Genomic DNA, 22,344 nt, shown 5'->3' with positions numbered 1-22,344 from the left:
ATAGGAATGAGGAACAAAAATCATTTCACTTTGTGTATTCTAGATTTGAGGCAGACCATCTTTTTTACTTCAGGTTATGCCACTCTGGGTCAAAGTAGGGCCCCAAACACCTTGTAGCTGATGCAGAATAGTAACTCGAGGTGGTTTTTTGTTTTTTTTTTTTTTTTTTGTTTTAATAAGAAACGATCTCCAGTTCCAAAGCCCAATGAATGTTTGAATGTACCTGGAGACTTTTGAGCAATTCCTCAGTAGTTCCACTGAAAAAATTCCCTCTCTCTTCTACAATTCCTATGGGACTGCGAACAATAAAAGTCTCACCAGCAGGGGCTGCCTCTCTCAAAAACACTTGCCATTTGGAGAAGTCAAATACCATCATCTTCAGGAAGGGAGTCACACAAAATAACTTCTGACTTTATCCTTACAACCACAAGGCTCCAAGAAACCATGCGTACTACTCAAGCCCAGTGTCCCAGGGAAGCATGCATCACTGTGGTATCTCAGCAGCTCCCCAGTCCATGGGCTTGGGCAGGCAGAGCTCAGAATCACAGAATCACAGAAACACCAAGGTTGGAAAAGACCTACAAGATCATCCAGTCCAACCATCCACCCATCACCAACAGTTCTCATTAAACCATGTTCCCCAATACAAAATCCAAATGTTTCTTGAACAAAGCTCATCCACAGGCACATAATCTTTCCATCCATTCTGCAGACTGCCTGGTACCTAGCCCACTCCTCTGAAGTCTTGCAGGCAGTGGGACACTTTGGGGTGGGCTCTGCTCCATGCCTGTATCCATGCCCTGGGTTTGCAAGGCCCATTGATGTGCACTATGCATCCTCTTGGACCATTGCCTATGAAACCTGCACTCTTTGTTCTCAGATGACTTTTCAGGTGAAAGGCAGATGTGTGAACTAGAGAGACTTCCTCTAACAGTATAAGATGGGCTTTGTGAGCTGAATAGTCAAATTAGTCACCAGAAAGAAATTGGAAAGAGAAAACCTCAAATAAATGCATTCAAATGAAAGCCAGCAATACACTCACAATTCTGTATCTGTTAAACATTCTTTTAAATGAGAGTGTGAAATTAATATGGAGGGCTAGAGTATAAAAGAAAATGAAAAATAATTAAATGTAGGCAACTGCTCAGGTATTCTCAGCCAGTATGTGTGACCTAGGATATTGCTGCTGAGCCTTGCACTCTGGTTTTCTGTTAACTGCATTCCATGGGCTGGTCTCTGACCTGGCATGTTTACTGTGGCACAGTACTGTGTGAATCTAATTCCATTTGGGCACAATTTTGACTCCTGTCTTTTCTCTTGTGCTCTGCGTAGGAGAAAGATCAGGTGATTTATTTTTGTAATGTTTTTTTTTTTTTTGTAAAGCACCTTGAGTGTCTGTAGCAACCAGTACTTCACATTGCAATGCAGGTCATAAGACATCCTTGCACTCTTTTTCATCCCGTAACTTCTCCTTGTCTCTTCTGCAGTGTTTCCAGAATAATTCCCTGCCTTGTACTAGAGTGGGAGTGCAAGACATACCAGTTAAGCTCTTGGGTCTATTTCCTTACAGTTACTGGCAACTGTTCCCAGATTCTGGTGCAGAAGAGTTCACACAGCATTTATTTCCTAAATCCCATACATCAAAAACATTTATTGATACTCTTAACAAGCACCTAAATTTAGCCTGAAAGATCAAAGGCCAATGATTTAGGCCTCTGAATACCAGAAAAAAATCTTAGAAAACATACCTTGCTTCAAAGAAATCCAACTGCTATCTCGACTTACCCTACTACTCCTGTGACCCCATGTGAGTAACACATGCACCAAGATTTGTAGGTTTTTAGTACCTAGGGGCACAAACTTTGTACATTCTAGTAGCTTATCTCTGATACATCACTGAATGACAAAAACCTCTTTCTGAAGTTAAATATTAGGAAGCAGAGTGAAAAAAAAAAAAGAATCTTTCCTAATCCCTACAGACCACCATCAAAAGCCTGGAATATAATAATACAGTATCTGCTGGCTTCAACATATTTTAAGTCCTTCCTCTCAAAGCCTTTAGACCTAAGGAGCTCAAATGCCCAGCAAGCATAGCTCATGAACCTTGTGCTTCAGATGTCTCCTGTGCCTTGCTTTGGGATGGCTGCAAGACTGTACTTCTGAGTGCTTGGAAGGAGAACACCTCCTCAGGTCCCTGCAGATGCCTCTCTCCAGGTTTACTTCTGTATGTGTTGTGCAGGCAGCCCCACTGTAGCAAGGCACTTGTCCCAGCACCAGAACAGCCTGTGGAGCGCCAATGAGTACGTTTCTTCCCTTGCAAGGCTGTTGAATGGATGCCTCATCTCTTAGCAGCCTTCCGTGTAGTTTCTGGAGAGCTTACAAACACTCAGCTTCAATCTCAGCCCCCAAGAAGGGCAAGGCTGGAGCTTTCAGGCTTCCATGACCCAGTTCCCAGTCAGTCTAGGCAGTGGTGAACTCGCAAAAAGCAAGACACAGGACATAGGCTGCAAGCTGCCCAAGTCATTTGGGTAGTCCATGTTTTCCTAGCTCCCCTAAAAGTCACCAGGTAGGATACACAGGGTCTGGAATTCCTGAAAATACAGATTGTTGGCTCCCATACTAGCTGGCAAGCCACACCAACAGCACGGGTACCCATTCTAGAACAGCTCTCTTCATAGGCACATTGGTCACAATTTAGTGTGCAACCTGCACAAAGAAGCACTGCTTCTGTCATAAACAGGACCTCTTAGACTTCTTTTTCTATACTAATAATAATCCTGTATGTAGGACTGTCTCTCTACAGGTTGGCAGCCTGGCCCATGGCAGGGGATTGAAACTGGATTATCTTTAAGGTCCCTTTCAACCTAAGCCATTATGATTCTATGATTAATTCTATGATTCTAGGATTCTGTGGTATAGGATATGCTATATATAAAATCATAAAATTTTACAGCCCTTCCTTTAGCTTTTCCTTTTGAACTCATAAGAGCAACAATTTTTCTATGATAAGATATGACATGTAAAATCCCCTGGAAAGTAGGAAAGGAAGAGAAGTACAGACGAAAAAAAGCTCTTTTAAATGAGATTCAGGAAGGGCCTATGCATTTTCCATCAGCCAGGCTTTAAGGGGACTGGGACACAAAACAAAATCCAAGCCAAATACTGAGAGCAATGTAATCAATGAAACAATGGGAAAGTTATTTAGCAACATACACAGCTCTGGAACAGCCACAGTGTAAGTAACGCACGCACACCAAATGTGTTTTGGACTGCTGGTGCCAGAGTTCTCATCTAACCTTCTGAAAAGGACTCAGACACAGCATGCTTACATTTCCCTCTCTACAACAGCTTGTGAGGTAATCACTGCAAAGGAATATACACTCATTTGTTTCAAACAGCCACTCATGCAGAACAGACTGGACTCTGTGATGCTACCCAGATGCTCTCTAGCAATGCCACATGCAAGGTGCGCAGCACTGCTCCCATGTACATCCCCAGAGCAGCATAGCTGCTCCACTGTGTTCTGCCCTGGGTATTCCAGATTGCTCTGTGCTTCCTGCTGAGCATTGCCAATCCCAAACTGACATGTGCCTGCCACACCAGAGAGAACCTGGTCTTTCTTGGAAGGGACGCCCTTGTTTTCTGGCAAAATGAAGCTGTTACTGGCTTACATGGCAGATGCATTGGGCTTCCCTTTGACCCAAGGGTTTCTCATAGCACCAGGCTCCTTCCTGGACTGAAATCTTGTTACAGCTAGAAGAGATGCTGCCAACCTGGCTAAACCTTGCTCGCTCTCCTCTGGGCCTCTGAGGATGCTTTGGCTCAAAGCTGATGTAAAACTCACTTTGAAGGCTAGAATCATAAGGAATGACCAAATCTGGGGGGAACAACCAAACTGAAGGGCTTGGGTTCTCTGCCATCATGCAGAAGTGTCTGACATAACTTGTGTGAGGGATTTAAAGCAGCCTGCATTTCTGTTTGGATTGTTTCCTTGGCAGTGTTGGAAGAATTTTTCATTTGTTTTTGATGGATCCACATGCAGAAGAATGCTGACAAAAAGCACTGTTTTTCCTGTGTTTTTTTTTCCCCCCCTCATGTTTAGGAAGAAAAGAGCTTCAACATTTTCTTTCTAGTTTCCCACAGTAGAGTCTTGGGAAGACTGTGTCATCCCAAGCTTGGAGAGCAGTGCTGTGCACGGCATCATTCCAGCACAGAACGGGTGGGAACAGCAGGAGCACCATGTTTCCTCTGCATGATAACGTTCATCCTCCTTTTCAGCAGGGGTATCTCTGCACTTGCCATCCAGAGCCTGCTGGCTCCCACAGGCACATCCTTTGCATAAGTCACTGTTTCTGTTTCAGAAAGCGAAGGATTCAAGATGAATTTTTCAGAACTGATTTTTTTTCTAGCAGGAATATTATAGAATCATAAAATCCTTAGAGTTGGAAGGGACCCTTAAAGGCCATCTAGTCCAATTCTCCTGCAGTGAACAGGGACACCCACAGTCATATCAGGTTGCCCAGGGCCCAATCCAGCCTTGCCTTGAAAGTCTCTAGGGATGGGACATCAATCACATCTCTGGCAACTTGTTCCAGTGCCTCACCACCTTCACTGTATAAAACTTTCTCCTTATATCCAACCTAAATCTACCCTCTTAGAGCTTGAAACCACTTTCCCTTATTCTATCACCACAGACCCTGCTGAAGAGTCTGTCTGACTGTCCCAGAGCAGCCATCAGAACTGCCCTCCTCAGCACTGCGGTGAGAAAGCATGTGGTTTAGGTGAGGAGATGACATTTTTCCATATCTAATCACTGTCAAAATTGAAGGGGTTTGCTATTGTTCCACTGATTTAATTGTACTAGGTTATGAAAATCATGTGGCTGGCTCACATAGATGTGAGCTCAGAGTACACTGAGTAATGAATCATATTGCTAAGCCAGCCAGGTAAGGTTGACACTGAAGAGACACAAACCACTCTTTTTTTGAGTTTTCTGGGCCAAGAGCAAGGACGTCCAAAGAAGTCCTGATTCCTACTGCAGTTTCAGAGTGCCATTACTGAATGAGCATGTCAGAATAAATGAGAAATCCTAACTGCTAGGCTGAAATTCGTTTGACTGAAATGGAAGGAGAGAATCAGGAATCCCGGACCAGGGTCCTGCCAGAGCAGCTCAGACCTTGGCATGTGTTTGAACTTGCTCAGCATTTTGACTTCTCCTCTGCACCTCTGGGAATTGTCTAGTTGGCTTTATTTTAAAAGAAACAGGAGAAAGGAATGCACTCCAAGAGTCATGAAGAGGTGTGAGGAGCCAGCTTGTCCCAGAAGGTTGATTTTGGACACTGAATCCAAGAAGTCATGTTTAGGCTTGCCTGGGCTGGGGTTAGACTTGCTGGTATTTCAGGATCAGCCTCTGTCACAAATGCTGTGGCATTTTAATTGTTTCAGAGGCAGACTGGGGACACAGTTAAGCACACAGTGTTCTACCACTGCTTGTCATTTAATGGGTCACACCGAGCAACCTCAGGATGTCCCTTTCCTGCCCATCCCCAAACCCTTCCCTAAAACTTAATAGGAGCTCCAGAGTTTTGGGTTGTACCATATTTGCCATCGTTCCTATACCCAACTGAGACTGTTGACAAGACACACAAATGGAAATAATGCAAGCAAACGTGCATATTATGTATTGCATGGGCTAAATGGGAAGAAGTTCAAACTTAACAGATGTGGAGAATAGATGCTGTGTGTGTTTTCATGATGGTGTTTGTTTTTGCCCCATGGTAGCATTAGTTAATTTGATGGGGAGCAGTAGGGTAAGTTACGTCAATGCTGGCATTTTAGTGCCCCTGTTGCTGGTACCAGAGGGCTGTGCTGACATCCAGAAGGATCTCAGAAGGCTAGGAGATCCCTCACCAAGTTCAACAAAGATAAATGCAATACATTAGGAGGAGCATCACCAGCAGATCAAGGGAGATGATCCCTGCCCTCTGCTCAGACTGGTGAGTCTTCTGCAGTGCTTGGTACAGAGATGAGTGAGGCTGGGAAAGCTGGGAGTGTTCAGCACACACAAGAGGAGGCTCAGGGGCTTCTAACAATGCTGTCACAGCAGCTACATGAGAGCTGCCACAGGTGAGTTGGAGATGACATTCATAAAACGCACAGCATGGGAAAAAATAGGCTTGCATGTCATCTGGGGATTTGGTTTTGGAGTTTACTGGAAGCAGCAGCACAGGACAAAAGTCACAATAAAAAGGGTATTGCTGTTGCAAATTCCCATGCCTGGGATGGATTTCTTCCTGATCATTTAAGATGAAACTCATTGCTGAGGGAAAATCATCACATTTCTTACGGCACTTGTAGAATCATTAAGGTTGGTACAGATCACCAAGATAATCTAGTTCAACCATCAACCCATCACCATCATAAAATAGTTAAACTCTGTAGGACAGGTAACCTTGACTTAGAGGTAGAATGGTGGCCTGGAAATTGAACTTCTAAGTGAGAATAAATCAGATGTTTCCTTTCTTTCTCAAACCCATTTGGACAACAAAGGAAGAGAAGGCAAGGTTGTCTCCAGACATGGCAGAACCCGACTCATCTTGGAAGATGGCTTCCAAATTTTTTAAAGACTATGAGAAAACAGATACCTGAAGGACAGAGACACACAGTCACACACAGAGAAGTCAAATACAGGAGCAAATCCCTTATTGTAAGAGCCTTAAGAGCTTTGTGAATTTATCACAACCTAACAACAAGAAAAACAACCTGACAGGAGCTCGTCTGTGAATGCCTCCTTGAGAAGAAAACCCAGGGCACTGAAGAGTGATTTAATCTTGTTGAAATAACAAGAACCAAGGTCTAGAGACTGTAAGCAGAAGAATTCAAACAGAACATGAGGCCCAAAGGGAAAGGCAGCCGCAGGACAGGTTCTCCCTTCTTCCTCCTTGAAGCCGTATCTCCTCTATGCAACTGAGGCCAGCACAGATGGAGGGAAGAGTACCTGGCCCCAACAAAGTGTTGGGATGAGACATGCCTCAGGCAGGTGTCCCTCACCCATGGCATTCTCCCCTCCCTGCTTCTCCCCACAGAGACCAACCTGCCCTTTCAATTGATGAGATATCACTACTGAGAGCACACGGTCTTAGCAAACACCCACTGGGATGGCCAACACAAGGAGGGGAGTGCCAATCGCTAACCCCCTGACTGGGCTAAATGAACTGAATGCTTTGGTAGGTCCTGCAGGAACCTTGGGTAGTGTGGGTGTATCAACTCTACAACCCTTCATTAATTAAGAATGTTTCTGTACAATGTTTTTACACATGGATCTACTCTGATGTGCATCTGGAAATTAGTTTACTCCCAAGAATGTGAAGTAATTTTTGGCTTCTAAATGTAAGGAGTGCGATTCTGGTTTTTTAACTCTTTGCTGCCTCTCCATGTTCATACAGCACAGGATGCTGCACATGAAATGGCTGCCCCACTGCTCAAGCAGCCACTGCACAGATAATGATCTGGGACATGCGGGAGTGAGTGACTTACTTGTTACTATTGGAAAAGCTTTCACTATAACGAACATCAGGACTCAACAAATCACTTCAACGTTAAGGATTTTGCTGCTTTTAAGTAGGCAGGGGAGAACTCTGGACAAAGCATTGACAGACTTGGCTGTTAACTTACTAGTTATTAGCATTTGGTATTATATTTTTCATATACTATCTTAGTAAAGGAACTTTTTCCCTTCTGTAATCTTTGTTTATGCTAGCTTTGGCTGAAGGACCAAGTGCCATCTAAAAATGCTTTATTGCAGATTTCTGTACTGAAATCCAAAAACATTTAATCAGAAGAAGATAAATGTTTTACGTAACTTGCATCAGCATTTATTAGTTTAAATCCCATGATCTAACTCTCCCAGGATGCACAGTTTTTCTGTTGCAGAGAAGGATAATGTGTAGCTGGGTGATGAGCATGGGAACTTTTTGGCAGCAGAAGGAATATCATGAATCCTTAAATATTTGAGATCACACACAGCCATGCATACAGACAGACAGCTGGATAATTTTCCTATGCAAAAAGAGTAAAGAAGGGAAAACACTGATGAGCAGATGGTTTGGATGTCAGTTTTATGTTCTCCTTACAACCGTTAAAATGATGCTGCAAAGAGAACCTGGATGTAATATGGCCTCAGTGGAGCTGATAAGTAGCAGAAAGAAAAGATACTAGGATTTTTATTATTATTCACACAAGGCACAAGATAAAATTGGTACACGCTGTTACTGATTTAGTTGTGAACTATGGGCTTCGTAAGGAATGAGAACAGAGTAACAAATGTTCCAGATGCTTGCTGCTACGGGTCATGTGCCAAAACTTACTGTGTGTGGCATTTTCTCTGTTCTTCCTTTTCCCAAATGGGATAACTCACTGCTACTGTTTTCACCTAAAACATGCCTGCAGTGTGAAACAGAAATCATGCTTAGAGGTAGATAATTCATCTTCTCAGCACAAGGCTGGAGATCAGAGGTGTTGTCTGTCTGTGGCTGTTCCCCTTATCCTTGGGGATGACCTTTGTTCTGGGAGAGATGCTACATAGGAGGATCTATAGCACATGGATAAGAGCAGAGACCTTCAAGTTCTCACTCCTACCCACAGAAACATGAGGGGGAGAGACAAAAAGGAGAAAAAAAAGAACAGTTATTTTCTGCAATCCACCCCTCCACACAGCTGTGTTTCTGTTTCATCATTCTCTGTAATACTCAAAAGATATGAAATCATGCTGTCCTGATAGGGTAGTATTTGGTACCTTTTTAAAACCTGGATGCATAGTGAAGTACTGAGCTCTGAGAAATGGTGCTGTCTTAGTGTTTCATTTGGCTGGCATCATTTGCTTTCCCTATCTCCTTATGTGCTCTGATATCGATTTCTGGTCAAATAACCACTTAGAAAAGGATACTGCAGCCCTGATGTACATATATGCTTGAATGGCAGCTGGAGGTACTTACTGTCTCACAGTTACATGAGACTGACTGGGACAAGATGATAAAGGGGAAAACCCAGTAACCTTTCCTCTACTGACTGTTGGAGTCCTTTTTGACACTGTTATAGGACTCCTACAGGACTCCAAAACCCTGGTGATGAAGCCAAGTCCTTACAGTTGCAGTTTAATGTTGGGGGGGAGGGGAGGGTTAATCTTATGAAGCTGCACCCTATCTAGAGATCATCACTACTCCTACAGACTATAGACTGGGTCACTGGGAGTGCCTCTTTGAGTCCTTCAAGCTGCAGCAGAAAACTGAATAGCAGATTTCCTTTGCTGATGATCTGAACTGTTTGAAAGTAACGGGCATTCATTTTTTTCCTGCCCACTTTTGTTTTCAGGCTCAGACTGGAAAGCAGCCTGGCTTTCCCACATCTTTCCAAGCCTCTGGACGGTCTGTATCTGACCTGGAAATGAACAATGACCCTGAGCAAACCCATTTGTTTGAGCTAACTGTTAGGACACCTGGCTTCTCCCAGAGAAACTGGGAGGATCCAGCATGAATAAACAAGCTGAGTCATTTACATGCTCACTGAGAGCAGGCTCCCAACCCCATCCCTGTCCCCTTGCACTGGAGAGAGAGAGAGGATTGTTGGGAGGAGCTCACATTTACGCTGCTCATGCATGCACATAAGAGGCACTTTCCAGCCAGGTACAGCTCAGCCTTATTCTGCTACTTCCCTTTTCCTCTCTCAGTCCTTCCCTTTCACCTCTTTTCCTCCTGTTCAGACAGGGCTTGCCTGCTTCCCAGTTCTTCCTATGGGAAGGGTTCTCAGACGCCCAGCATAACAGGGAAGCTCATGGGATGCTATCACTTTTGTGGATATTTACCAGTACTTTTGTGTGGTGTGGACCATTAATGCCTCCCCCAGGGGAATCTCCATCCATTTGGTGAGGCTATAGGAGTGGTGCAGCTCAGCCATAAGGATGATTGTTAGAATCAAAGAAGTCAGTGCAGTAGAAAGGCAATAGAGGAATGTATCAGCAGAGGGACTAGCATGGATAGAATGGTGGTACAAAAGAAGAGTACTCACCCATCTCCAAAGATCCAGGCTTGCAAGAAAGAGTCCACAAGGGAAAGATGCCCAACCAAAGATCCTTCTAGAGTGGCAGTCAGCCCTTAAATGAGGTCTAAGAGAGGTGCAGCCAGGCTCCACCCCCTTCCAGTCGCACAGCTGAATTGCCTTCACCTGTGCTCCTAGGGCTGACCTTTCCCCAGGTGTTCAATCAGTGGTTCGGGCCATGACTCAACAGTTACCATACAGTGATGCAAAAACATCTTCACCATTGCTGAGAAGAGGGCTCCAAAAGTAAGGGAGACTGTGGTTGCTGGAGTGGCATTTTGTCAGGAACCCCAGCTTGTATTGCTATGTCTGGTGGGATGACTGTGGAGAAGTAAATAAGCAAATGGAAGAGACTGTGTCTCTGGCATGCCCAGTCTTCTGGAATGGGCTGGAGCAATTGATTGCTCACCTGGTGGTCATCAGGGACTCTCTAGGGTGGAAGTGATGCAGCTGGAGGCTGTACATCTGCATAAATTTTACAAATTCATGCCAGAACTTCTACATGTTATTCTTATCCATTGTGGGAATGGGAGTTACCTCTTGAGTAACCATCTGGAGCTTGACACCAGTGTTGCTATGAAAAATGAGTACATATTCAAAAGCTGACCTCTGTAATAAATTGCTTCTTATTTTTCGTACCATTGGTAAATGCACTTAGTATGTGCATCAGGCTGAAAAATTAGCCAGGACTATGACTTAATTGTACTAAATCATGAAGTACCTGTCATTTCCACTTTGTTGTGTTGGTTGTTTTGTCAACAGTCTGCAAAGCTTTCACCTTCGTAGTGATCCAAGTCTAGAAGTTGTGTACCTGTAACTTGGAGGAAGAGAGAGCTTAACAATGTCAGTTGAAAAGTGTTTAGCCTCCTGCTCTGCTGGTTTTGTAAATCTCAGAACAGAAAAGCACACCATGATACAGTGGTAACGCACAGCGATATGTTCCCATTCCATAAGCTCTTGGAAGTGACCTGGGCTGCTGGAGCTGCTCTTGCAGATCTTCAGCCCATGGCCAAGGGATGCTGTAGCCTCATCCTGTTCTTTGTTGGGAGCAGAACTGCCACAGCCCTGTAGCATCTCCAGGACAATATCCATGGAATTGGACACTGCCCAAGAAGAAGGGCTGAGCCCAAAGGCCAAGAAGCTCCCAGTGATTACATCTGCATTGGCTTTTCTTTAGGTGAAGGGTTCCTTTCTGCTCCCTGATCACATCTGAGTCACCCTGGCCCAGGGGCAGCAAGTGAGGTGAAAACAAGAAGACCAAACACAAACACTACTTTATGAAGGCCTTTGAAACAGAACACAGCCAGAAGATTTTTCCTAGAATCCCTGGAAAGTTAGTGCTGTGATTTTGCTCACCTTTGGACTCACATTTTTTCCATGAGTGCACAAATAACACAGTGAGTAACTACAAAAAGGAAAACCAAACAGTGCAGAACATAGAGTTCCAGGAAAGTATGTGCTTAACCCATGTTCATACAAAGCACCACGAAAGCAAAGTTTTGGTGCATGCTCTCTTTTGCTGACTGAGAAAAAGAAACAAGTATATGTATATTTTTCGATTCTTTTATTCATTTTGGAGCATTTTTGACACAGGAGTTATTGTTGTTCATTGGACAGTTATCACAGAATCACAGAATCACAGAATCACCCGGGTTGGAAGGGACCCCAAGGATCATGTAGTTCCAACCCCCCTGCCTAGCAGGGCCACCAACATACATATTCAGATCAGGTTGCCCAGGACCCCGTCCAACCTGGCCTTAAACACGTCCAAGGACGGGGCATCCACAACCTCCCTGGGCAGCCCGTTCCAGGGCCTAACCACTCTCCTAGTAAAGAACTTCCCCCTAACATCTAACCTAAATCTTCCCTCCTTCAACTTAAAACCATTTCCCCTAGTCCTGCTGTTGTCAGCCCTTTTGAAGAGTTTACTCCCCTCCTGGGTGTAGGTTCCCTTCAGGTATTGATAGGCTGCAATGAGGTCACCCCGCAGCCTTCTCTTCTCCAGGCTGAACAAGCCCAACTCCCTCAGCCTGTCCTCATAGGGGAGGTGACAGATTTGGAAACAAATCACACCTATGTGTCTAGCAGGACAATGTGGTGTTAGATTGGCTGCAATCCACTCACTTATGAACCCTCCCAGAAGATCTGTGAACTTGCTTGTGATCATGAACAATGTGTGGGCTGTTATGGGACTGCCTTGGTAGTAAAGCACAGCAGGTGTATATACTTACAGAACTGAGAACTCTATAGAAAACTCATCTATTTTTGCAAAAAAAAAAAAAAAAAAAAAAAAAAAAAGGAAATTTTTATTTAAGGGACCTGAAAACAATGTTGTTTAAAGGCAGAAAAAGCAGAAAGATTTTAGATTGTTTTTGTAAGTTTTAATTGTAAGGGAATTGTATAGGAAAAATTGTTCCAGTAGTCCTATTGAAACCATTATAAAAATCATGGCAAGCCCTTCTGCTTCAGAAAAGTAAGAACGGCACTGGTTGAGTAGCTTGTTGAAGTGGCAACCCCTTCAGCATTGGTGTTTGTGGAGCCCTTGCACTAAATTCAGCACCAGTCAGGGGCTTTCTGTGATCCTACAGCTCACAGCAAGTGTTCGTTGGGATGTGTGGGAGCAGGGGCAAAGCTGGGGAGTTAGAGCCCTGCTTATGGAAACATACAGCCATGACTAGCTGTTCACAGACCTGCTCTGCAGCCAACGAATAAATTCCCATGATAACTAAATGCCGAATATATGTGTTCCTGTTAGCTTAAATTTCACTTCTGCCACAACAACATTCCTGTCAGTGGAGTCGATGAAGTTGTTCACTGGGCCTCTTGTGTTTATCCTTGATGTCTTTCCCTTAGCTTCGTATTTAGGTTTTTCTAACATCTCTTTTTAGCTACTACCCTCTGGCACACATTTGTTTCTCAGGAAATAATAGGCTCCTTGTCCTGAGGAGGACCTCACTTTCACCCACAAGCACTGTCAGCACTGTGTTTATACAGCATTTTGGAATTTACACAGTGGTTTGGAAAATGTGTAGGCATTCAGATGATTGTTCTCACAACCGCATATATGTGTTGTGCAAATATTTGAGGTGCACAACATGTGTAACAGATAAAGTTTAATTTCTATTACTCTTATCTGTTACTCCTAACCAGAAAAGCCCTCAGCCTGAGCCTCAGCTGAGATGTAAGTGGTGCTTACATCCACTCTGGGCTTGCTGGGGCTGCCAGCGGACACCACATGCATGGGAGAAGAGCCCAAAGCCTCCCCACAGGTGGCACCCAGCCACGGGTGCGGCTGCTGGCTGTGCCCAGGCTCTGAGGTCTAGGCTGGACACATCTCACATTTCTCCATCCAGGCCTGGCCACCTCTCAGGTTTCCAGGTCCAGGCCTGGCCATTTCTCATGCCAGTGCCTGGGGCTGTGCTTTGGCCATGGAGACAAGGGGCAGACAATATAAAGCCAGTTAAAAGGCTCTTTCCTCTGATATAGGCGGAGGTAATGGAGGTTTTAAAAACTGACTCCTTAAGTAGTTGTTAATCTGCCTCTATGCCCTTATTCAAGGGAGAGCAATTTTTTTTTTTAAACAAAAGGAAATTCTTTCTGTGGGATCTGCTACCTGCTCTTCCTGGTGAGAATGGGTCTGATGTCCCTCTCAGGGGCACAAGCCCAGAGGAAATCTCCAGAGATTTCAAGTCTGCTGCACTATTTTCTGCCGCTAATTCTTTACAACAGTGCACTATGTAGTCAAACCAGCCCCTTTAGACCACATGGTCCATGTGTTTGTTTAATTTGCTGATACCAACAGTTTCCTAAAATTAACCACTCAAATCTCTATGCACAGTTGTTTGGTTCCTTCTCATTTCTTTGTATCACCTTTCAAAGGAGCTGCAAAGGGTCTGGCACTCAGACAGCAAACCTGTGCAACAGATTAGGTGGTCAGCTCATGTTACACCTGGTGGAGAGAATAATGGCTCTGAAGGCAAAGTAATACAGGGAAGAAAGTGGTGTTTTCTAATTCGTGACCTCTCATGGTCTTTAACTTCATCTGTTCAGCAGATACTGAACAGCCACTGTACTCTTTCATCCTTCTGAGATAGGCTTTTGCTCTGGCATACGTTTGTTCCAGCATCCAGCCCCTGAGACGTGTTCGGTAATTGAGGATCTTCTGCCTGCAGAAGTACTAAAAAGGGAGTCTCCTTAAGAAGCCAACATTTGAGAAAGATTCCCCCAAATCAGTTTCTGTTCATTAATATTTTCTGACTATAAATAAACTTAGGTTTCACTCCTGAACACTCCTTTCACACTTGAACATGTGCTTAATGTAAATGCTTTTGCAGACCTGATTGACCGTATTTCTCAAATCAAAGCTTGCAATGACAAAGGTTATTTGCAAGAAATGGCTCAGTTGCCATTAATTACCTTGATATATTATAGCTGCTTCAGAGAGAGTCAGCTTCATAGGACATTTGTCTGTCTCTTGAAGTAAAATTATGTATGGAAAACATGAAAGCTGTTGTTTTTTTTTAACTGACATTCCACTTTTCCTACAACTGGCCAAGTGAAAAATACTGTCTGGAAAGATGCAACACTAATGCTATTTGGAACAAGGTGCATTACACTCTTCTTTACTGTGACTCAGACATTAGGTCTTTAGGAAAAAATATACATTTTTTTTTCCTTTGGTGATTAAAAACAAACCATTAAAAACGAACATTCTATAGAAACAGAAACATTTCCTCTATGAGTGAAAAAAGAAACAAATGATAAAAAACCAAAGACTCCTTGACCCCAAATTTTCCATGGTGCGCTAATACAGGAATTAAAATGAGTGCTAGCAGATGGGGAGTGGAAAACTTTGCTGCTGCTAACACTGAGGTGATACTGCTGCACTTAAATGCAAAAGTACATTTCTATTTTGCTCAGCATTGCCTGCACTTTTAGGATTCCTCCCCAAGGCGTCTACATGAGTTTGGTCATTTGCTTGGTCATTGATCAAATAACAACTAGGAAATACTCTTTCTGTATTCTTCTCTCTCTCCAAACTTGTCTGTTTCTGCAGACAAGTACAGTTCTGTATGACCAAGATCAATTCTCAGTATTTGAACAATAAATAAAAGCATCCTGCCAGGCTGGTGTTCAATAAGATACTTACACGCCTATTTAAATCCATCAGTGAAGCACTGAGCCGCGAGATTAATGACATTCACATGCTTAGTTCCATTCGCTTTAATGGTGTTTAAATACACTCTGAAAAACAGATGCACACTTCAGGATTCTCAGAAGAGTTATGGCTTACCTGGGAATTCATAAGCCTGGGAACTAGGACTGACCTGGTCACCAGGTAGTTTGTCTTCTGTCAGCAGAAATTATTCATGACTGCTAACATGGAAGGGTGGTGGTCAGTCCCACACAACAAACAGATGTACATGGAATGGAGTGGGTGGGACACTGAGCAGCTTGCTTTGGAGATCTGTGTTGGGTGAACTTCTGGGTGGAGACCTTATTTGAAATTGAAATTGAGGCAAAGGCATTGCTGGGAACCACTTGGCACTTTTCCCAATAATGTTGTTTGAAAGGCTGTGCTGTTAACTACAAACTTCTTCAGTTCAAACCTAAACTGAGAATTATTTCAGGGTATCAGAATACACTATCTCAGGCAATAATAATTTTGTTTTTGGAGAAGGCTAGGAAACGTCCCTTGCACCCCCAGGGTAGCAGTCCTCCCTGTATGCTGATGGACATCCTTACATGGGCAATGGAGTTTTGCCATTTTTCAGTAGCTGAGGATACTGCCTGAAGGGAATTGAATGAACGCACATAAGGAAGGTGAAGGGTTTTTCATGCAAAAGGAACCTTACTTTTACCAAATTTTCAATTAAAAACAAAAGGGGGTGGGAAATGGAGAGATGAGGGGAAATTGCCCGCTGATTGCAAATACAAATGGAGAGTCCAAAGAAAACAGACTTTACAAGAGGGTTATGGAGAGGTTACCATAAAGTTTTCTTCACCTTTTGACTCATCCTGTGAGTCACTCCAAGATAACACTGAGCAGAGGATTGTCATATGGGAAACTAAGTAAAGGCAGCTCTTCTCAGAAATAAATAAACACTGTACCCAGAGAAAATTAGAGAAATGTAAAGTTGATCTCTCTTTCCCTCATATAATTGATTTTTGAGCTTCTGGGCCTTGCTTTTGGTACTTGAAATGCTGTGGAAAAAAAACCCAATCCTAGCCCTGAGCTCACAACCTGATAAGTAAAATGAATTAAAGAATTATGGAAGATTATAACAACATCCCCCTGTCCTTTGCCACCTACTATTCATTGTCTATGTAACCATCCTCTCTCCACTTGGGTTCCATCAAGCAGTAATCAACTTCTGTGGAAAGATTCCCATGACCTGCAAGTGAGTTTCTAGTGGGCCAACTGAAATCAGTGGCAATCTTCTCTTGGTGTCTGTGATGGGATCCATCCCATATTTTGCTGCTGACATGAGAACTTTTGTGTTGACTGATTGCACAGGTAAGCCTCTGGGCTAACGATAACCTATGCTCATATTTGGGTTTACAGAAATCACATACAGAACTTTGGAAGGCACAATAGAGCAGAGCTAAAACTGACTACTTTCCAGGTGGGTTTTGAGAACATGTACTGTGCTATAAAATCTGTACTTTTTTCCAGTTTTTAAAGAGTATAAATGCATAATACCATTGTGACCCTCCAAGAGGCTGAAGTGGTGATTGTGATTGGATAGCCCTATTGAAGTAATAGCCTACAGAATAAGCACGCGTGTTAAAATGTCTTGAGATGTTGCTGACATGTGTTTGGCTAGGTTTTTACCTGATCCATTGGACCCTGATGCACTGTTTTGGTAATGAAGAAAGAATCCAGTGCCAAAAGATCAGATTCCTGTCATTTAGGAAAAAAAAATACATTTGCCTGCTAACTGATGGCCCAGATTTCCAGTGACTGTCACTGCCTATCCCAGCAGGAGCAGGGAGTGAATGTGTACAGCCAAATGCTATGAAGATAAGCCATGAGGAAATGGTGAGGCTTACTACACAAAAGTATTTTTGGAACACCACTTCTGTATGAAGCATCTGTGATAATGAACCCAGACAAAAAAATCAGCTAGTAAATGCAAGCAGATGGTATTTCCAGATGCTCCCAGTAATTTCTGTAGCACAGCATCACAGTAGTCAGCCCACTGTAGCTATGCTGCCAATTGAGGAATGGGTGACATATAAGGATAAGAAATGATCTGAGATTATTTTTAGCAATGCTTATTTTCTCTTACAAAGTCTCTAGGTTTATCTATGCTGACACTATCGTTTGACCAATTTTATATTTATTGATTTTGCATGGAGAGTCTTCTACTTTTTCTCACAATAAAATTGGCATTCATCACCTTGGAAAGAGGGACTGTATGAGTAAGAGCCCACCAATGCAAACCTAAATGACTTCCCTCTCCTATCACCTCCCCTCCCTTCCAACCCCTTTGGTGTATCCCTCCTTCCTTCCAGAACCCTGACAGCCATCACACTGCACACTTGATATGACACCAGCTGCCATCACGCCATCAAATCTGTCTCTGTGTTAAACTCATTTCTTTAGTTTTCGTCTTCTACATCATCTGTTTAGGCAGTGCTTCTATGAGACATATATCAATGTCTGAACAAGGAAACTTTCTTACTGCTTGGCAAAACTTTGTTAAACAAAAAATAATCACAATAATGGTAATAAAAACAGTGATTGTAACTACTGCAGCAGCAAAGGATTAACCAGGTTATTCATCATTTATTTCACTGTGCAGTGAATACAGTTGCTTGGAAAAATGAGTGACACAAATCTTTTATCAGCAGCCAGGCTAGTGAGGAGAAGGCATGCAAAGGACTGTGGTATGTGAATGTCATAGTAATTGTCCATACAGGTACTCCTAGAGCATGGTAGACAAAGTAGTACCTTCTAGTATAGTTCGGGAAGGAAAAAGAGAAATGTCTAAGAGAAATGCAACTACGCTGCAATTCCTATAGATAAGTATAGCACCAGCAGCACTGTTCAGACAGACCTCTTGCCCTACAGCAATGTGCGTCAGGCCAAAGTCTGCAATCCTACTCCACAGCTTCAGATCAGAATGTGGTGTCATTGTTTGCACACCTCAATGCCAGAACCCCTCAGAAGTCTGGGGAATGACGTCTTGAATGACACGTGACTGATAGGTGAGCATGTGTTTTATTTTCAAAATAATTTTGCGATTTCAAAATGAAACAACAGACAAGCTTTTAAAAATTTGACTACTTCCCCTCCTCTTCCATCTCTAAATGTTCTTGCTTTCTTGTTTTGACAGGAGAGGAATGAGATAGTGTCCTCCCCAGACCTGATGGGGCAATCTTATCCTCATTGTGAGGCCATCTCCCACAGCAGGTGTTTATCATACTGAATTGATGGAATGTCATGGTCAAGGCTGGCTCTTTGATATGTGAAAGTGAAGAAGAACCCAACCAAAATACCACAAACCCAAAGGAAATATATTGTGTTTTGCTGTCAACAGCCTGACAGTTAGTAGCTAAGGCCCCATTTCCCCTGTGGGCTATCGAAGAGTAACTTGATCAAGGCATATGAGATAAATGAAGATGACGGTCATGCTGGGACTGGAAACGTGCCTCCAGCAGTGGCAGCAGTGTGTATGTTTGCAAGGGGAATTACAAGGGTCTTACTCAATGTCTGGAGGTGCAGCTTGCTGCTTCAAACGGCTGCTGTAAGCAAGCGTGAACATGCTAGGACCTTGCTGTCACAGTTCCTGATGGCAGTGAGAAACTGGGACCTGCCCTACAAACAAAATCTCATTAAGTACACTGAGAATAACTTTGCTTTGGGAAAACCTAAGAGGCTTTAATTACTTTCTGTAGCTAAAAAAAAAAAAAAAAAATTGAAAACACAAATCTGCTTGAAACTTGAAGCTTTTAATAAAAAAAAAAAACTACCAAAGAGCAGAGAAAATTTTCTCACATGATTGTTTTCCTTACCAGGACCCCAAGAAATGGGATCTGGTCTGCTCCAAGCTCCTGTCTGGTCTGGCTAGGCATGATAGTATGTGGCAATTATCAGCTATTCTGGGGTTACAATTTTCTCCAGCAAAAATTCTGTTCTACACTCAATACAAGGTTGGTCAGTGCCCACGTGCATCTGCAAAGCAGTTTGGTTTTTAACAAAACAGCATTTTTGACCAAAAAAGGTTTTTCTTTTCTGAAAAGCATTTCCTCTGTTCAGGTGCTTTTGCACTGCACCCAAATGTCCATGGTGCCAATTGATTTGCTAGTGTTTAAATGCTCTACATTTTTCCATTAAATATCTGAAAAAAATGTGCTTAAAACTTATGAAGCAGAAGGCAGACCCTGTTCTTGTAGTTAGGTAAACCTATAGATGAGACCTGGTTTGAAACTTTTAATGACGGTTTTTTTATTTTATATCCAGATACTGGCTTGATGTTGAAAACATTTTGCAAAAGTATTTTTGATGGGATAACTCCTTAGGCACTGAGAGAAAAAAGTATGATAAGGAGATGGAAGTTACGATTGTGTTCTGCTTTGTGAGAGCATTTGTTCTTCTTCCCAGTCTGGGTCAAAAACAGCTTTACACTCCTGTGTACATTTGCCATGTAGCAGTATTATTTATTGCTGAATCTGATAACAGCACAAGCCAGGTGTTCTGTTCTTAGCAGATCCTTGAGAAATCTTTGGAACAGACTACAAAAAAGAGTGTCAGAGCCCATGTAAACTTTCTGGAAGCCTTCATCTTCAATGTTAGGTCCAATTCATTTTATGCCAGACCTGACTCTATCTTTTTGGGTGCCATAGGCATTTTCTCTGATGATATACAGGTGCCTCATAGTTTTCCTGTGGCTTTCAGCACTTGGAAGGCTGTGGGATTCCCTGGCTTAGGGAATTTCAGCTAACACCAACAGCAAGAAAACGGCTCAGGTTGCTGCCATTACACTTTGTAGACTCTGGAGGTGAGCAGTCAGCACCTGGAGGTACGCACTCACAGAAGGCCATGTCTTGGATCACAGAGAGATGCAGATGCAGAAATGATGGCTGCACTCTGCACTCAGCTAGCTGATGTCTGGTGCTGAAATAGGATTGACAGCCAGGACCCCCTCTGCTGGGTTTAACCCCTATGCCTCACTCTGTGTTATGAGAGTCCATTTGGAGGAGGTCTGCAAAGCAACAGTGATTCGAAACAGCTGTAAACAAAGGAACAAAGGTCCACTCCATTCCCCTGTCTGTGATCCCCTTCCCCTTCTCCCTGCCTGCAAAGCGAAGGGATTGGCCACTTGGGGTCTGGAGCCTCTGCTGAGAGCGTGTGAAATAGGCTTTAGCTGGATTACATGGAAAGGTGGAGCTGAGCCCACACTTGGCATGATGCGTGAATTGAGATAAGACTTTCCCCTCTGCCAGGAACCAATTTACAACAGCTAAGTGCTGTGACTACATAGCAAGCCAATCCCTTTGTAAGAGCTCATCATGCATTTCTTTCAGCAACCCCAGAAAATCCTCACTAGTGTCATTGCTGCACACGTGCACTTTTCTTTGGGAGTTTCTCTGATCATCCCCTCTGGAAAGCCAGGAAGACAGGTGGTAGAAATTCAAGGTCCCACAACCACTCTTGCCTCATCCAAGGAGGAAAGGAAGGTGAAGGGGCTGTGTGTCACTTGCCACTGCACTCCTGTGCCACTGCAGAGCTCTCACATTCAGGTTGAGAAAATGGGCTTTTGGGAGAGGAAGAGTGCTCCCTCACTCATGTGAGGCTGCAGGGAATGCAGACATCCACAGCAGGGCCATGGTGTCTTTATTCACATCAGATGATGCTGTACCCTTTAGGCTTCCCAGTTTGGGGAATCTCAAACCTTTATCACAGAAACAACATGAGCATTTCCTAGCTCTGTAGCCTACTTGTAAGATCATTTATTTCACTCTGTTTTAGGACCAGTGAACTTCAGAATAGTGACAGTAGCTAACTTACACTAACCAGCATGTTATAAATATAATATAATATAATATGTAATATTTATTATTCTATTTATATAATAGAATCATAGAATGCCTTAGGTTGGAAGGGACCTCAAGGATCATCAAGCTCCAACCCCTCTGCTGCATGCAGGGCCACCAGCCTCCAGATCTAATACTAGACCAGGCTGCCCAGGGCCCCATCCAATCTGGGCAATATTGTATTATTTTTGTCCTCCCTCCTGCTGGTAGTAAGAGTTTTAACCTTGTTGGGAACAAAAATAAACTAATTCATCTATCCCTCATGTAGTAACAATGCTATCATAAAAACATTGTCTGATGGTATTTTTTCTCTCTCATACAATACTAGATATCCCAATCTACATTTTCATTGATCTAGTTGTTTAGAAATCCTGAGAGCAGTCTGTAGGCATATATATATGCTTTTTAGAATTTGTGCTTTCTCTACTAGAGAGGAAGATGTCTCCCTAGATCTGCTTCAAAGATTCAGAGAGAGCAGAGTGCTCTTTTCACAAACATTATTATTTAAAATTCTGCTCACCAGGAAAGAAAAAGTAAATGATCCACATTTTGCAGCATATACACTGCAACTCTGAGTATCCTTTCTCTGGAATGAAACTAGGAAATGGTATAATTCTTTTCATACAGAAGTATGAATGTACAACTTTCATATAGGGGATTTAATTGTGCATTGCAAGTGTCAGCTGCTTAAGACACACAGTTCAAGTAGGTATAATTTATCATTTTCCACAATATTTATTACAGTGATCATTTGAATGGAACCCAGGTGTTAAGGGGGAGAAATCCTTCCTCTTCTGCAGGCAGCACGCTCTCACCCTCAGGGAGAAAAAATCTTTTCAAAGTGATTCCCGGGTATTCATTTCCTCAGCCTGTGATTAGGTTTCCTAATCTTTCTCAATCCAGAGTTATGGTCCTTTGCAATTATATAGCTTGTTGTGTACCTGAGTTCTGGAGATATAGATGATGAAACTAAAAATCTACCCTCACCCCAGGCTTCAGTGACACTGTTTCACAGCTTTGTTGCTATCACTGCTTGTGATGCATTCCAGTTATGAAAAAGTGATGATAGCTCTGCCACATACTCTCTTTTACCAGCAAACATAATTACCAGAATCCTGGTAAGCATTCTGGATGTTTTTTTTCATATGTTCACAGAAACCTTTGCATCCTTCCTGTTACATGAGTATAATGGGAACAAGAGATTTATCA

The 22,344-nt window shown here is 43.0% G+C and overlaps 1 long non-coding RNA gene across 1 annotated transcript; it reads left to right on the top strand.

Annotated features, from left to right (window-relative positions):
- The first annotated feature begins 9,630 nt into the window (after positions 1–9,630).
- LOC125689747 (uncharacterized) lies at positions 9,631–18,719 on the top strand. The gene is made up of 3 exons (XR_007375413.1): positions 9,631–9,680; positions 16,658–16,718; positions 18,435–18,719. It is a non-coding gene; the product is annotated as an uncharacterized LOC125689747 (long non-coding RNA).
- The last annotated feature ends 3,625 nt before the right edge of the window (positions 18,720–22,344 follow it).

The sequence above is a fragment of the Lagopus muta genome, chromosome 2, assembly GCF_023343835.1.
Source record: "Lagopus muta isolate bLagMut1 chromosome 2, bLagMut1 primary, whole genome shotgun sequence".
Lineage (NCBI taxonomy): Eukaryota > Metazoa > Chordata > Aves > Galliformes > Phasianidae > Lagopus > Lagopus muta.
Note: the sequence above shows the minus strand (reverse complement) of the source record. Positions and strands in the feature narration are given on the sequence as shown.